This window comes from Megalobrama amblycephala, linkage group LG6 (assembly GCF_018812025.1).
Source record: "Megalobrama amblycephala isolate DHTTF-2021 linkage group LG6, ASM1881202v1, whole genome shotgun sequence".
Classification (NCBI taxonomy): Eukaryota; Metazoa; Chordata; class Actinopteri; order Cypriniformes; family Xenocyprididae; genus Megalobrama; species Megalobrama amblycephala.
In genome coordinates, this window is record NC_063049.1 from 23438103 (window position 1) to 23455611 (window position 17509).

The window sequence follows — 17509 nt, forward strand, 5'->3', positions numbered from 1 at the left end:
TAAAATATGGGTTTTCATGACCCATTAAATATTATGCAACTGACAAATTGCGGCCAGAATGATATCAATCAAATAAATCACTCTGTGAAAAGCTGGTTGCTAAAAAGAAAACTACAATGTACATTCTAGCTGATTTTCTGTAGATTCTGATGACAGGTCCATATAACAGTTAAAATGTCTCATTATTAATATAAATATAAATAATATATATTTATATTTACATACTTACAAGCAAGGTCACATACTACCAGGTCCTGGGCTAGCCAAAAACTGCAGTTGAGATGAATGGGAATGTGAACAGATAGCTTTCTCCAGGTATTTCAGACCTTCTTGATTAATATCTTCTACTTTTATTGTTACTGCTAATTAGATGTCAAAACTCCCCCAGGAGGTCTGGAGAAAAACTGCAATTGATAATCACTGAACACCACCAGTGGCTCGAGGGGTTGGTAACAGCTTGCAGTCCATTCAAGCTTATCTCAATGAATAAGAATAAACATACACCAGAAAAAAAAAAAAAAAAAAAAAACTGATAGGAATAATTAAGGAAGCACCGAAGGGAGACTTTTATCTCAGATTGTGCAAAATTAGAACAGTTTATCACCCTGGACTAGTATAATCAACCACATCCATAACACAAGTGAGTTCTCGTGAAAATGTTTACTGCGGGCAACTATGATATCTTAGTAACTCAAAACTTGTTTCGTGTGATCCCATTTAAAAAAAAAATGTGTGTGTATTAAATTGCCTTTTTCTTTAGGAAAAGGTGTTAAAGGGATAGCTTACCCAAAAAATAAAAATATTTACTAACTCATAAGATGTTCCAAACCTGTAAAGAAGATAAAAAAAAGATATTTTGAAGAATGTCTCAGTGTTGTTGGTCTATACAGTGAAAGTCAATGGAGTCTAATGTTGTTTTGGACCCCATTGACTTTTAATATATAGGACAAAAACAGTTATTTAAAATATCTGCTTTAGAATAAAGGAAATCATACAGGTTGGGAACTGCATGAGTTTGAGTAAATGATGACAGAATTTTCAGATTTGAGTGAACAATCCCTTTAAGACTTTGATGCGTCATGTAGTCTTTAAAGGTTACTGCAAACAGTACACTTGCCTGACACCTAGTCAGTTAAAACACTGACAATAACATTTTCCAAATGACATTTCAATATCTATGTGTAGAAAGAAACTCTGAGAGACTCCTGGAGTGCTGAAGAATCCTTCCTCAAATATATTTTTATCCCACTATATTATCATCATATACCTTAATTCATAATGGCTTCATATAATGCTATTTCACTCTATATTTTAATAAAGACACATTTAGGCACATTTACAGCTGCACAGAATATGCTTTAAAACAAAAGGCTATTAGCTCCCCCAACATTTTCTGCTCCACTTGCTAATGCGAGTTTGATAACATTTTCTCTTTAAGTTTCCTGGTTAAGCACTCCTGCCAGGCTCTTTAGTCTGGCATTGTGAGTTAGCTCATAAATTAGCAGCATGCGGTTACACACTTGATTAGTTCTGAGCTAATCGAGAGAGAACCACTCCGATAATATATAAGTCCTAAAATAAAAATGGAAAAATGAAAATGGAGTTTTCTTTGCCCACTTGGGCCAGAGTCCAAGAAGCAGTTAGGGGCCATTATCAGTGTTTCACCTGAGTGGGAGCCTTTCTGAGTGGCACTTATTCAGCTGAAACCATCTTTCAATTACTGAATTAAAGGGGCCATAAAACAGCTGCATACGACCATTTCCTCTGTGATCAATGGTGAGTTTGTGTTTTTAAAATTATGATACATGCACAGGATTTCTATGCTTTGGAAGTCACACATGAAGAGGTGAGCATACACACTTTGTACAAACTCTCTTAGTCGATTAACCCTCAGGGGTCTGAGGATTTTTGGGACCCTGGAGAAGTTTTGACATGCCCTGACATTTGTGCTTTTTTCAGTTGTTCATAAACATATTAATGGAAAAAGTGTCATTACACTGTATTCAGCACAAACTAGGCTACAATAACATGTAAGGAACATGTATGTACATGTTTGTGTTTTTGAAGGAATAACGTTTATGCGTGGTTATTGAAAAAACAAAAAACTTGAGTCACTGAAATAAAGCCAAAAAAAATATATATAATCTTTGTTCACAAGACTTCTGGGTATTTGAGGTTGTAGACTAGAGTTTTTGCTTCAAAATGAGGTAAAAATTATGCTGCCTGCTTGTTCATATAAAACAATAGAGAGATTTAAATTTTCTAAAACATCTTTGGTCAAGAAACACAGTATGCATGGAGGCGTGAATCCTCATGTATAATGGGTGATTCTCACCTGAGAAGACAAAAGAATCACATAATAATGACCTGAAATGACTTGCATATTAATGAGGCCTTTCAGTCAGGTAGGCTGTGAAAAAACCCTCTGTAATCATGATTCAAATCTCATCATGGTATAAATCAAACATACAGAAAAAACAGCAATACTGTGAAATATTATTACAATTTAAAATAATGGTATTCTATTATATTCTTTAAAATATAATGTATTTCTGTGATGCAAAGTGTCTGAACAATTATGTTACCTCTATGGCATTTCATATAGGCTTTTAGCTTAAAAGCATGCACATTTGGAGAAATATTGATGGATTCTCATATGTTTGTCAATTTTCTATACAGAAGAGTAATATTTATTCAGGATTTATTGTCATTACTATGAGTGCTGGATACTGTGTTTTCATTCATACTTGCAGCCGGAGGGCGCTCTGTACACCTTTAGTCCACAAATGCCTGAACACTAAAGAAGAATAGGCAAGCCAGGAACTAACCGAACTAACAGAGGGGACCAAAAACTTTTATCGAATATGCTTCACTGTAGGAAAGATGAAGTGAGACAAAGGGGACTATAATGATGAAAGTTCAATTAACCTAAAAAAAAACAAAAACAAATGTCAACAGACCTTTGAAGGTACATTTTTAACAACCATATTCACACTCTTTAGGCATCAACACTACCATTCCACAAATATTATAAAGGTGCAACATCTGCAGTGCTAACAGCTAGCTGTTATACTCATCTCATGGCTCTTAAGTGTTTTCAAAAGTCTCACTTTTCATTGTTCGTCACGTTTTTGTCTGATACTTAAAAGAACAGCTTTCAGTATCACTCCAGTCTGCAATTTTAGGACCCTAAACCTAAAGTATTCAATCTGATTGACTGTAGCCAAATTATATTCTGTTCAAAAGTTTGGGGTCAGTACATTTTTTTTAATGTTTTTGAATAAATTCTCCATTTCTTTTGAATTAAATTCTCTTGGTGTTCACCAAGGCTGCATTTTGTTTGCGCAAAAATATAGTACAACAGTAATATTGTAAAATATCATTACAATTTGAAATACCTGTATATATATATATATATATATATATATATATATATATATATATATATATATATATATATATATATATATATATATATATATATATATATATATATATATATATATATATATATATATATATATATATATATATATATATATATATATATAAAATGTAATTTAAAGCTTTTCAGGAGCCATTCCAGTCTATTCTATTCTATTATTCTGATTTGGTGCTCATGAAACATTTCTTATTATTATCAATGTTGGAAACAGTAGTGCTGCTTAATATTTTTGTGGAAAACATATATTTATTATCGCTTTTAAGTTAAAGACCCATCAGCCTGCATCATCAGAGTTTCATGCCAGATCTAGGTAATAAATAAATAAATAGCAATAAACAACACCCAGTATACATTAATATAATAAAATTGAACACTGAAAGAGCATGATATCAGAGAAGAATCCTTAGTTCCTTAACTAAATTCTCAAAGTGATTCATTAACAATATATTTTTAAACTTAAACACTTGGGATATGCAAGATTTATACTCCTTAAGGCTCAAACAAACATGCTGTAAACAGCTGCAGTATGTGAAGCAACACATTGATGCTTTCAGCTACAAACGTATGGTCACATGGCAGAAAGCAGAACCGTGCCGGTAAAACAGCTAATTACAGTAATGAGCTCTTTTCCTCCTGAACGCCACAGAAAGAGCAACAATTTAAACTCTGACGCATCTCTAATTACATAGCTGTAATGCAGATTCCCTGTGCTCTCCAATGACCTTGAACAAGCTCTACCCGCTGAATATGGATAACGCTCTCATTAGCATTTTAAATAAAGCACGTTAATTTAAATATTCGTTTGAGCATTGTCAATCCTGATGGGTGCTTTCACCACTCAAATGTGTTCACTTCTCATTGGGTGAGCGGTGAAAGAAACACTTCTTCAAATGTGTGCATCTCTAACTCTGTCCCTGCTTTGTACCTGGACCGCATTATTGATTTACTCTATTGGATGATTAATCTTTATTACTGCTCATGCTCCTCTGATCCAGTCTCTTGAGCCAGGATTAAAGCGAGGATAAGTGTCCCACTAAGCTCAGCTAGATGCTCAATGGCATCCTTACGAGCTCAGATAAGTTCCAGCCAGATTGGATTCTATATCCGGGGCTTTGTGATCAAATATGAGTCCCTGTCAGCATTCAGTTTTTGTTTGCTTACTTCACAATCTGCCGGTGAGGTTCAGAGGAAGTTCATCTCCATCGGTGAAGCAACCAAACTTCACACTGCACATGACCTGTCGAACCTCGCGTCTCCAAATAACATGGACGGGAAAAGAGGATCCCATACAGCGGATCTCATTCAGCAACAGCATCCTTAAAGCCCTCACACCTGTCATGTAGCATCAGCACAGCAGAATGCGGAACTGCAGGAGGAAACTGTCACAGAAAGGGCAAACAGTCAACGTTGAGACTTCACAAATCTTGAAAACCTCCAGACTGAAAGATGTTGTGAAACGGATTGGCAGGAACCGAGTGGTAAACTTTAGGATTTGCAGTGGTGGCATAAACAAATCATTTATTTGAGTTAAGTACAGATACTCTTATACAATATTACTGCAGTACAATTATACACACTCGATTTAAATGTTACTTGAGTAAAAGTACTTACTTTTAAAACTCTGTCATCATTTTCTCACCCTCATGTCGTTCCAAACCTGACTTTCATCATGTGAGCAAAAACAGTTAAAACATTATTCAAAATATCTTCTTTTGAGTTTCACAAAAAAAATCATACTGGTTTGGATTGAATTAAGAGTTAGTAAATGATAACAGAATTTTTTTTGGGTGAACTATCCCTTTCAACTTTCAAAAGTAAAAGCACTGATCAGAGTGGAGTAAAAAGTCATATATGTTACACTTTGGATTGTAGTGAAAGTACGGATCCTTGAAAAATGTACTTAAGCACACCACTAGAGATTTGGTGTACAAGTAGTCCTGTCATGATAGCTACTTTTTGTTGTGCAATATATTGTTCAAGAAATAATTGCATTATTATTGTCATTTTAAGACCATTTTATGCCATTGAATATATAATCATAATATAACAGCATAATAATGCAGGTATAGGCCTACACACTTTCAAATGCAACAACCATTTAATTCTTTAGATCATGGAAATGAAGGATCAAAAAAAAAAAAAAAAACTTGAATAAAATGGTAAATATTTTCTTAAAAAAAGTGCAAAGTAACAAGTAAAAAACAAAACAAAAAAAACCCTGCAAATGTACAAAGGGCACTATGGAGATTTTCCATTTCCCTGACCTTCTTTTCTCAGTAAACAAAGGGTGAACTATTGCTGAAAACTCAAACCCTACTTAGCAGTCAGACGTCCGTATGAACAAAGACATTTATGTTTGCACCAGAACAGTGGATTGCGTCTTTGAAATGCAGAGCATTTGTTCTTCCAAACTGTCTGTAGTTGTCAGGAAAACACTATAATGCCTCAAATAACGCCTTTTTTTCACCTGTCGATGACTGCTCTGTGTAGGAACTGCAGATGACAGCATGATTGGCAAAATGTTGGTGACATTCATTATCATGTAAACATAATGGGCGATATATTGCGTCACCAAAAATGATTGAGGTCATGTACATATATTGCGCGATAAGTCGATATATTGATTATTGAGACAGGCCTATGTACAAGCTCCAGTTTAACCGCAAATCTGAAACAGTTCATACTTGTGCACTTTGATAAGCTAAATTTCCCTAAGATACAAGTTTGCAATTTATGTTCCAGCCACAGTTCCACAAAAGCCCTTGAACAATTGCGCCTGGTCATGGAAGTGCCATTTCACATGCCTGTCAGGTTCACTGACACCTTCTCAACGGCACAAGCACTGATGATTCACAGCCTTGTCTTTTTTACTATAACTCGTCCTGGCCTCTTATCCTCTTCTTCTGGCGATTATGATGAAGGGCTTCAGAGGGAATTGTCGATTTGGTCTTTCATCAGGGTCAGCCTGACCATCCGTCACACCCTCCATTCTCCGCACATAGAGGGTCTGGCAGCAGTCGAGTTTAGTGCAGAATGGCTAGAGTGCTGTAAATCTGTTGCAGATGGGAATGGGGGGGCTTGAGCAGAGTTCATATGCCCATAATGCTCCTGAGGGCTCATGGGAGCATGGACAATTCTATGAGCGACAATACCTCTTCAACTCTATAGCGTCACACTTGTGCTAGGGAATAACTGACTAAAAGTAAAGTAATCTCACTATAAAGTTAAGTTAATTCTTTACTAGTGTAAGAGTCTACTTTTTTGAAAAAAATATATTTTTTAATATATATATGCACACTCACACAGCCATTCCAAATAACTTTTGGAAAAATAACGTTTTCTATTTTAAAATATTTTAAAATGTAATTTATTTTTTCAGTGGCCATTAATCTTCAGTGTTCCTTCAGAAATCATCATATGCTGATTTGGTGCTCAAGATACATTAGTTATCAATGTTGAAAACAGCTGCTTAATATTTTTGTGGAACCAATATACTCTTTTTCAGAATTTCTTCAAAATATTAAATTGATCAAAAGTGATAGTAAAGACTTTTACATGGTTACAAAGACCCCAAACTTTTGAATGGATATTGCGCTCACAGATTTAAAGTAAAGTAGCGCAAGCTGAGGCAATAGTAAAACATGCTCCGATTCATTTTTGTGAATCAGTTCATTCACATGGTCATTTAAATAAATGATTCAATGACTGCATAAATAATTCACCGTTTCATTTTAACCAAGTGTTTCTTTTCTGAAGTGGAATATTTAGTTAAACTGAGCTGTTCATCACTATGTTTTCAACTCAATCATATAAATGAGTGTTTTATTTATTATAAAACTAAGTTCAATTTAATGCTGTTACTCTAATTTAGGTGTTTTTGTGCCAGACAAATAATCTAACTGTAGAACGGAACAGTATGATCAGATAATTATACGCTTAAGCGCCTAAATAATGTCAATTAGAAGCTTTTTGTTAGCAGCTTGGAGCATAGCTAACTCCTTTTAAAAATTGAATTAAGAGTGATCAAATTAAGAGTAGCCTGGCAAAGTCTTCCACAACACTGCTTCGCACTCACTCCTCCTCAGTTAATCCATCAGAGGAAAGATCTGTGGGTTTCAGGCTCGCCCTGCGCAGGACATGATACCTGCTCTGTTTCCTGCAGTAAATTCCAGCCTCTCTTACGATGTGGACAAGAGAGCAGTGTTGTAAATAAAGGGACAGAGTGAGGAGCCATCTCACAGAGTTGGCTGCATTTTACAAGACGATAAGTTCTCTGGATACAGATGCAGAATTGATCTGATGATTGAGTTGAATGTCTTTAATGGCATTAAAACATGCATCACAAAGAATTGTGTAATGCGAGATATTTTGCAGACATAGGTATGTGAGAGGTAATGGCAGCCTATGATAATCACAGGTATTTTCTGTAATTCACATCCGTATTCCTCCTAAATTGTTTATCACTATTTTATCTGTAATGCATTCATGCTTATACAGCAACACTACAACTTCAAAAGCTCCCTCACATTTACATCATCTCCTGTCCATTGTCGCTTTCAATTAAAGAGCCAAAAATAAAATTAAATAATGCATCTCAGTTCAGTGATGATAATAATATTATCCTCATATAAGAAGTGATTGACACAAATATTTTCCCTTTAGAAATGTCATATGGTTAAGAACTGCACATTTAGAAGCATAATCATCATACTTAATATAGTGAATATTACTATTCATAGGAAGTTCAGCAAAGCAAATGTCAGGACCTAGTTCTTACAGAGAAGTCGAACACAAAGCCTGCAGTAAAAGCACATCATTTCAGAGGCCAACATATAGCACACACAGATGTGTCTGCAACCCTCCTGGGGCATTTTTTTCCCCATTTCCCGACACCATGTAATAGAGAGCAAAGGAGAAAAAAAACAACAACACGCAGTTACTATGTTAGCTTTCACATTTCTCAAGTGTAACGCACCTATATTCCCACAGGGCACGTGTTTTTTTTTATTTTTTATTATTATTTCTTTCAGCCTGGCTTCACTCTTCTGCTTGCCCAGATACATACAACCCAGTGAAATCAAACAAATCAATATATTTGCCTTACACTGATACAAATCTAAGAAATGGAAGACAGACTTCAGACAGGTGAAAAGTGCTATTAAATTAACATGTATAAGATAGTAGAAGATATTTAGAAAAAAAAAAAAAAAAACAATAATAAAAGAAAGCACAGTATTATTGTGTTGGTAAACTTTTGTTTGTGTCAGAAGATTTCAGGAATAGAATAAAAAGAACAGCGTTCAATTGTATATATATATATATATATATATATATATATATATATATATATATATATATATACAAAGTTCAGTCATGAAACTCTATCTATCGCTGATTGGTTCTTTTAGTACTGCGACACCAACCAATCGGAGGTACTTCTCATTTACGTGGCTTTATTTATACCGTATCCTAGCTGCGATCAGCACGCCGCACAATATGAGAACTCCTATAATCCCACCTCCTCCCCAGCGCCACCTGTAGAGATCTGCTACGGGGGGTTCTATCATTCTGCAGCAGCCTTTCCTTTCTTGTTATATTTGACTAAGCTGAATAATTATGTATTTGCTCAGCAGCAGCAGCAGCAGCGTAAGCAGATCTCGTCCACCAAAATCAAGCCTATGTACATTCCATGCTCCATGCTAATAAAATGCTGGTTGAATCTATTCACTCCGAGAGTTGTCATGATTGAAATGTATGTATATCTTTTTTTTTTCTTTTTTGTGAATGATACTGTTTGAACCAAGCGGCAACCTCCCCCTTTCTCTCGTGAAGCCAATACGGAAGTAACTTAAACTGCGATTCATCGACTGGCCGCTAGGGACAGGCTCCAAAAGAGAGCAGAATCTCATAGAGTCCCATGTTAAATTGGCCAAGTTTATAGCAGAAAAAAAACATGTTTACAAGTTGGTTCAAATTGTGGTTTTGGTCTATACTGCTATTTTTTCCCTTCATGACAACTCTGAGGGGGGTGAATTTTTTTATAACTTATCCGTTTAAATTATATTAAGCCTTAAAGTTCTGCATAATTAAGGGAGTGGTCACTTGAGTGACAGGTAGATTGCGCTGCTGTCTGTGAGCAGTCATGTTATCTCAGCTGCCGCTGAATTTGGCATCTCAGCCGTATTTGTGCTCGATTATTTTATACAATTATAAAATATGGCTTGCTGCATAATATTCGAGACTGATGTGTGTCTGTGTAGATGTGCATGCATGGGGAAGAGACACAGAACACACGTTGTTGGATCGTGGCATTGGCTGAAAGTTTTGGTTGTGAGATTTACTACAATGACAATACCAGGAGGATATCAAAATCCGACAGCACTGCTTGGATATTATAACTAAAATTGCTGCACTATTTTGAAAAAAAAAAATATACTTTGGACACAGGCTCATTTGTTTGTTAGATACGATCGTATACAGTTTTACAACATAAAGGCTGCTCAGATTGCATCCTTTCTTGAAGAACGATGACAGAGAGCAGATCATTCAAAAGAAATGTGACGTTTTTTTGTTTTGCAATGGACACTCATATTTTACCCAAGTGCCACAGATTGGATTCATCTCGCGATCTCTATTTCATTATAAAGGTATGAAGTCCCATTTGATTTTCCATGTTGTTATTTGCACAACCAACACTACTGGTGTTGGAGGATCTATATCTTAAAAAACACCGTAGATTGACAGTAAACCTTTAGAACGTTCTGATGATAAAACTTATCTTCATTAATATTTTAGATCGTATCTAAGATAGATAGATAGCTCCTTTGCTTGCTAACATGGTCACGTCGAGCTAGGCGGGCGTGGTTTCAGCAACCAGTCATATCAGCTCAAACCACCTCCCCGCCTCTTTGCCCATTTTCAGTTATCCGGGAGTGACGTGCGGTGACGCGCAGCTAAGATGGCCGCGGCCTCATTTTCACTTCAAAACTGCTGTTCAGAACTCTATGGGTGACGTCACGGATGCTACGTCCATATTTTTTTACAGTCTATGGTTTGAACGCAAGGTTTTGGTCTTTTTTTTTTTTTTTTTTTTTTAAGTCAGCAAGGATGCATTCAATTGATCAAAATGGACAGTAAAGACATTTATAATGTTAAAAAAAAAATCCATTTTAAATAAATGCTGTTTTTTAAAAAAACAGCATCTATGTATCACAGTTTCCACAAAAATTAAGCACCAAATCAGGATATTATCAAATCAGAATATTATCAAATCAGCATATTAAAGCGACACTCAAGACTGGCGTAATGGCTGCTGAAAATTCAGCTTTTCGATCAAAAGAATAAATCACGTATTAAAACGTATTTTAAATTATAATAATGTTTCACAATATTACTGTTTGTACTGTATTTTTGATTAAATAAATGCAGCCTTAGATGCAATGCATTTCATTAACAGATATAATGTACCTTTGTAATGACAACCACCAAAAACAGGTGGTGATGAGAAAGTCACATGATGAATCAAAGCTCATCACAAGCAGCTTTTCAACAAGCTGAGAAGGTAAATGCAGTGTATAGAAGGTCTAATTTGTCATTCACAAAAATACTAAACACCATCATGGTAACACATGTGAAACCAAGTGCAATAAACATTAATTTAACAACATTAGATGTAACGTGAAAGCTTACTGTACATAACTTATAAATAAAAACTAAGAAGAATCAGTTATTTCAACAAAAACACATCAAATGTAATGTGTCATGCAGGGAATTATGGGAATGTCAATTCATGTTTTTTCACTGTAAATTATACTTCCAAAAACTGTAAATCTAACAGTATTTTAAATGTAAGTTAGATCTATTACAGTTATTCACCATATATAGTAAGGAAACTTACTGTTAACCAATTAAAAGATTATTACTGTAGCATTTTTACAGTCTTTTACAGTTAAAACCACAATCTTTTTTTATCCTATACCTGAACTTTTGCCTGCATCCCTATTACATCACACCGGGCCCCTTTAAAAAGATCTCTGCTATAGAAAATGTTGGAACTGTTTTTTTGTCCTTCATGTACATCATAAATCAATGCCATCAATTTCTGTGTCGATGTCAATGTCACACAGCTCTTTTTGAACAGGGGCAAGTCAGCCATGAGGTTCGTTTAGGAAGCCTCCATCAGTATACGAGTAAAACCTCAAGGGCAAAGCCATTATTAAAGTGTGCCGGCCTCAAAGCTGTGCGAGTCAATGGCCCCCTGGCCCACGTCATCGGTTAAACTTAGAAGTATCTTTCGAGCCCTGTGGACATATGTTACAATATTTCCTTTATGTCAGGTTACAAGCGATCAAGACAGGGTCGTAATCCCTTTGCTGCAACACAAAAGGAACATAAAGAGAAAAAGGGTGGAAAAAAATGGCAAAGACAGATGAATATAGAGGCAGAGGCACAGAACAAAAGGGAGGAGGCACTTCAAATGCCAAGGAGGAAGTTATCGGGACAAAGCAGACAGAGAGAAAAAAGTGGCGTTTGACATCGCTCATCACTCTACCAGTGATTGGGCATAATTATGGCTGGCAGACTGAGCTTCCACTGCAAAGGCTGTCAACCGCCAGACAAATGATGGCAGAAGTTTAAAAAACAATGAAAGCCATTCACGGCCATTACCAGCCGAGAGATGGCTCCTCAATGGCCCCGTGTACTGCTCAGCACTGGACTTCAGTCGAAAACACATCAGTCAGTGCAGGAAAAATAAGGCAATTTGAGTGAGAAATATATTCATTTGCAGCCTTACAATAAAGACTTTGCTGTTGTATTTTAATGAGTATTGAGATCTGTGGGCAAGGAGTAAAATATTCTGGGATTGTCTGATTTTGTCTGAACACTTTGAAGGAGTGAGCTGAATACAGATAGATCCCTTTGCATCTTTGGCCATCATAATTCCTCAGAGTACGCAAGCGGTGCGAAACGGAATGGGGAGTTGTGTGATTTGGCCTGGAGCGAGGGACAGTTTTGTGGAAGTCAGATTGTTGTTTATTCTCACTTTAAGATCTCTCGATATCTTTATATCATCACTCTGTCACGAGCATGACACGTTAACAGCCCAGAATTCAGTGGGAATTTACCATGTGTTAAATTCAGAGAAAATAGGCTTTTTTTTTTTTTGCAGACAGAAAGAAAGAAATTATTAATTTGTGAAATGTTATTGGAAAGACAGCAATCGAAAGCAAAATGGAGTTTGGGGACTGAACAAAGATTCATTGTGATTTTTATAAAGACATGTCAAGAAAAACAGAGCATAGAACATATGGTGATTATATATAAACTATACTGTTCAAAAGTTAGGACAATATTTTGCATTACCATATTCTGCATCCCTTAATCCTACCCAATACCTAAACTTAATCACTACCTTACTAACTATTAATAAGCAGTAATAATGAGTTTATTGAGGCAAAAGTCATAGTTAATAGTTAGTTAATAGTGAGAATTATCTTAAGTGTGACCATGCAGCCTTGGTGAGTATACAGTATGAGAAAAAAAAAAAAAAATCTCATCAGCCCCAAACTCCAGTAGCTCCAGTAATAGTGCAAAGTTTGGTAAACTAAACACAGGCTAAACTGAGGTAAGCAACGAGACAGCGATGAGCAGAAAATGGAAAACAATGAATGGACATCATTTGATTCAACTCAACACATCCTTGTTTTAGAATACTGAGTATTTTATCCCTGAACTAACAAACACTTGTAATTTTAAACAATTATTGTAAAAACACATAAACATAGACAATATGGTTACCCCCCCCCTCCCCTCCTTTTTTTTGAATTCAGAAAAAAAAAAAAAAATCCCAATATAAAGCTGAGCATCTGGCTCCAATGACACTTTGTAATCAGACAATGTTCTACAAAGGCAAGACCCTAGAGAAATTCAATGCTGATGACAATGACTATAAGACAAAGCATGCTGAACCACACACAGCCACTGGTTAACCACAGGCTGCTCTTGAGATCGTCTCATCAGACTCCCAGCACCACATGATGAACTGACCCAGACAATAAACATCACTGGCCCTCTGTACAGCTATTAAGATCCATCTCAGGAGATCGGAATGCAAGTGCTGAGCCGAGACGCGTTGCTGTTTACACCTGGTAGTAATAAGCATTTCTAATGCGTCTTCCCCCGGCCACTTGTGATCGGACACCGAATGGAAAGACTCTAATTGTGTTAGATACGTCACAAAACTGCACTCCATTTTGAATTATATGTGAATTATACCGTGTTAAAACACACAAACAATATTCAATCATCCCTGCCATGTTTGTTTCCGTTCATTAAAGTGTTTTGATTACTCATCTGTTTAGAGAGGCTTTTTTGTGTGTTAAGCACTTAATTTCCCACATCCATAGTTTTATAACAGTGTGCAATCTCACTCTAACCAGATAAACAGGTAAAGGCCAGGAAACAATTAACTCTTCATCCAGGACTTCATCGAACTGAAGGTTATAAGAATTGCGTTTCCAATACTCATCACGAATGAAACAACACACAAGTGCTCACATCTGGCTCTGTAAGCGAGGTCAGGATTCTCATTAGTGCTAAATGAAGTCCAACTAATCTGCTGCTCATCTCTCTAATGAAAATCTCACAACCCCAACAAAATGTGAATTTCTTTATTCACTAGTTTGCTTGTTATTTAAAAGGGTCATATCGTAAACTTATCATGAATGTTTTTTAATCATTTTATTTTTTCCCTGATAATGTTAGCTAAGTTTTTTCCCCCCACCAAAATCTGCCTAACCCTTAGAATTAAATGGGCTTTTCAGCCTCTTTGTACATGAAATGAGTAACAGTAATTATTTGTGGGTTATAAGATTGCTGTCAGCTTCAATACAGTCAGCACTGCCCCATTCTTCTATAACATCCTTTCTGCAAAGCCTGCATTTCACTGAAGCAGGTTTACAAAACAATCCACACTGAAATATGCTGCACAAACTGTGAAGGTCACACTGAAAAGAACAGGGACTTGATCTCAAAAAAACAAAACAAAAACAAAACAAACAAAAAAACTGACAAATAAAATCCATCCATTCTATACAAACTATGGTTATGTATGCCATGGTAGATATGTTACCACAATTATTAGAGATCAAAACTGCTTAAAAAAGAGAAAATAATCAAAAGAGATGAATGACTGTCCATTATCCCAAAATTAGCCATTGCCACAATCAAATGTAAACAATATTGGGATACACTGACATCCATCGATGGTTCCATGAAGTAACACCCATTGAACCTTTTGACTGTACAAAAGGTTCTTTATAGTGGAAAAAGTTTCTTTAGATTAAAATTGTCATCGCAAGAAAAAAAAAAAAAATGGTTCCTTTAAGAACTTTTCATTGAAAGGTTCTATGAGGAACCAAAAAGTGGTTCATCTATGACATTGAAACACCCTTTTTGGATCCTTTGTTTTTATAGTTGTTATGTCCCACATAAGTCTAGGGGTATATATTCTATTCTATTCTATTCTATTCTATTCTATTCTATTCTATTCTATTCTATTCTATTCTATTTTTATTTTTATTTTATTTTATTTTTTATTTTTTATTTCAGAGCTCATGGAACAAATACAAAAAGGTATTGTAATAAAATACAAAGAAAAGAAAAAAGGAAGCAATAGCTTCAGGAGAGAACAAGGCCAAAATAATAAACAATACAACCTAACTGGAGTAGTTTAAACCTCTAACTCTAGTAGTTTAAACCTCTAATGGCGCCCACCTCCCTACAGCTTCCAAATAAAACAAATAAGCAAAACACAAATAGGCAAATATTAAAGTAGCTGCTAAGCAGGATGTTAGTAGTAGCAACCAAGAAAGATGAACAAACAGATAAAGGTGAAACTTTAACACAAATGGCAAAAGTAAGTGTTGGAGGATATCACTATGAACAGAAAAGAAAAAACACTACAATACCAAAGTAGAATACTAAGCAGCACAACACCCACCAACTGTAACTGCAGCAACAAGCTAGGCAGGACAAAGACAACGCTCTGGAGAAAGCTCTTGGGGGAACGTTTTCTCCAAGTCTGGTAGCTGGAGCTTTGCTTTTATGCTGGCTCACTCTTATTTGGTAAGCAGGTACAGCTGGGAGCAATCAGCTACCTGCCAAGCAGAGTGAGTAGGAGGAGCCAAGAAAAAACAAGGAAAGAAACAAAGACAAAAAACACAACACACATTAAAGAAAATATAAATCAATAAAGACTTCGTCTCTGGACGTAACATAGTACATACAATTCTTTTTTTTCTTTTTTTTAAATATTAAGGAGAATATACATTTTCATGATGTGAAGACATCTTTAATTTATTCAGCTGATCTTGGCTATACACAGCCTTCCTTAAAAGCAGTGTTGGTAAAGGACAAATTATCGGTTAATGCAGGATAAGCAATGACATTTTTGTATAGTGCACTTCACTTTAATGCCTGCTAAGTGCAACATTAGCAATTCAGGCTATACCTTCCTCTGGAGTGACATCCAAGCATATGCTTCCTGACAACATTCACAGAAACATTCTTTCATGCCGGGAGGTATGATCATAGCCTTTCATCCTTCATTTCCACCAGTCCCAGAAAACAGAGCGGCATTTAATTCCTCCACAGTGAAATAGGAACTTGGCTCCTATTAACTGAGTCAAAGAAGCATTATGGTTTTACTGCATGCTGCCTTAGAGATGAAAAAGAAGTAGATGGGTCTGTTGGGTTTAAAATACGAATCGTAGTGCTGGATGGCATTTATTGCACTTTATAATTCTCCGATGGCAGTAAAACTCATCTTTTGCCGGGTGCAGTGTGGTTTGGAGGAGCAGGGCTTTAAATTAACAGGCACAGGCTGGTTCTAAGAATCACTGAGCCCAGTAATTAAACAGACCGCTGCATCCCTCTGTCCTAATGAGAACGGCTGTATTGGAGATGCTTTGGAGGCCTTGACCTCCAATGGCAATCACAAACCCAATACTATACATATATTGTGCTGGGAAGATCCATTGTTTTTTGAAAGATCTCAAACTCTTCATATAAATAAACAATTCTCAAAACAATGAATTTGTGTTCAGCAGCAAGAATATCTGGCCTAATCTCTGCACAGTGAATCTCTCCAGACTCATGTCATGTTTTAATACGGATGTTTCAGATTATTTTCTTTTAAAATCCTATACAGAGTACCATAAATGATAATACTGCCAAAATCAATAGCATCACTAATACTTTTATTAAACTGAATGTTTTTGTGATCTCTAACAATAGCATGTGAAATCACAGCCATTTAACAATCTGAGAAGCCATGAGAACTATTAAACATGCATTTTAAAATGAGCAGAAGGAAAAATATTTTGTCACATTGAAGTATTTTTCGAATAATTTGCCCATCATTCCCATACTCTATAATCAGGGGTGCACATAACTTTTTTGGTCTGGTTCTCAAGGGAGTACCTGGAGATGTTGCTTGGTACTCACACTTTACACGACACATCCTAAAAGCTGTCCTAATCACTTTCCTCCTGACTGCTCTCCTCACTATCTTCTTTTCTCTCGAACATGGTAGATGATGATAATGATTTTTTTTTTTTTTACTAACATTAATGACAGCAAAGGCTGCTGTCACTTTAAGAAGGAAAGCACGGACCGAATAACTGACACACATCCGGTTTCTTTCTCAACACTTCACTTATGACATAACCGAGAGAATACTTGCCGAGACAGTTATTTTGACATAATTTTGTGTGTATGTTTCCTTTCAAGCGCAAGTAAACGCGAAAGCGGAATTAATTCGGTGTTCGAGCGCTGTCTGACTCTCATCATGCGCGCGTTTCGGGGGCTGTGCGCACAGATTACAGTTCGCGAGTCCCGATTTTCGCCTCTTCTTCCGCTTTTAAAGTCGTTTGAATGTGTTAATTGGCGAGACAAAACACGTCCAAATTACAAACTTTCACTCTATGATGGTTAAATATAGCAGTTAATCCGCGAATCACATGCGTGCCGAACCGTTGGACCTTATCCGTATGGATCACGGAT

General features: G+C 36.1%; 1 protein-coding gene and 1 long non-coding RNA gene across 7 annotated transcripts in view; both read right to left on the reverse strand.

The window, feature by feature from the left end:
• The window catches only part of ncam2 (neural cell adhesion molecule 2), a 241160-nt gene that overhangs the window by 194497 nt on the left and 29154 nt on the right, over positions 1 to 17509 (reverse strand). The gene's annotated exons all lie outside the window — the stretch shown is intronic.
• Positions 3637 to 16059, reverse strand: LOC125270178. Its single transcript, XR_007185287.1, has 3 exons — positions 15957 to 16059; positions 15447 to 15603; positions 3637 to 4824 (listed from the first exon to the last, which is right to left on the reverse strand). It is a non-coding gene; the product is annotated as an uncharacterized LOC125270178 (long non-coding RNA).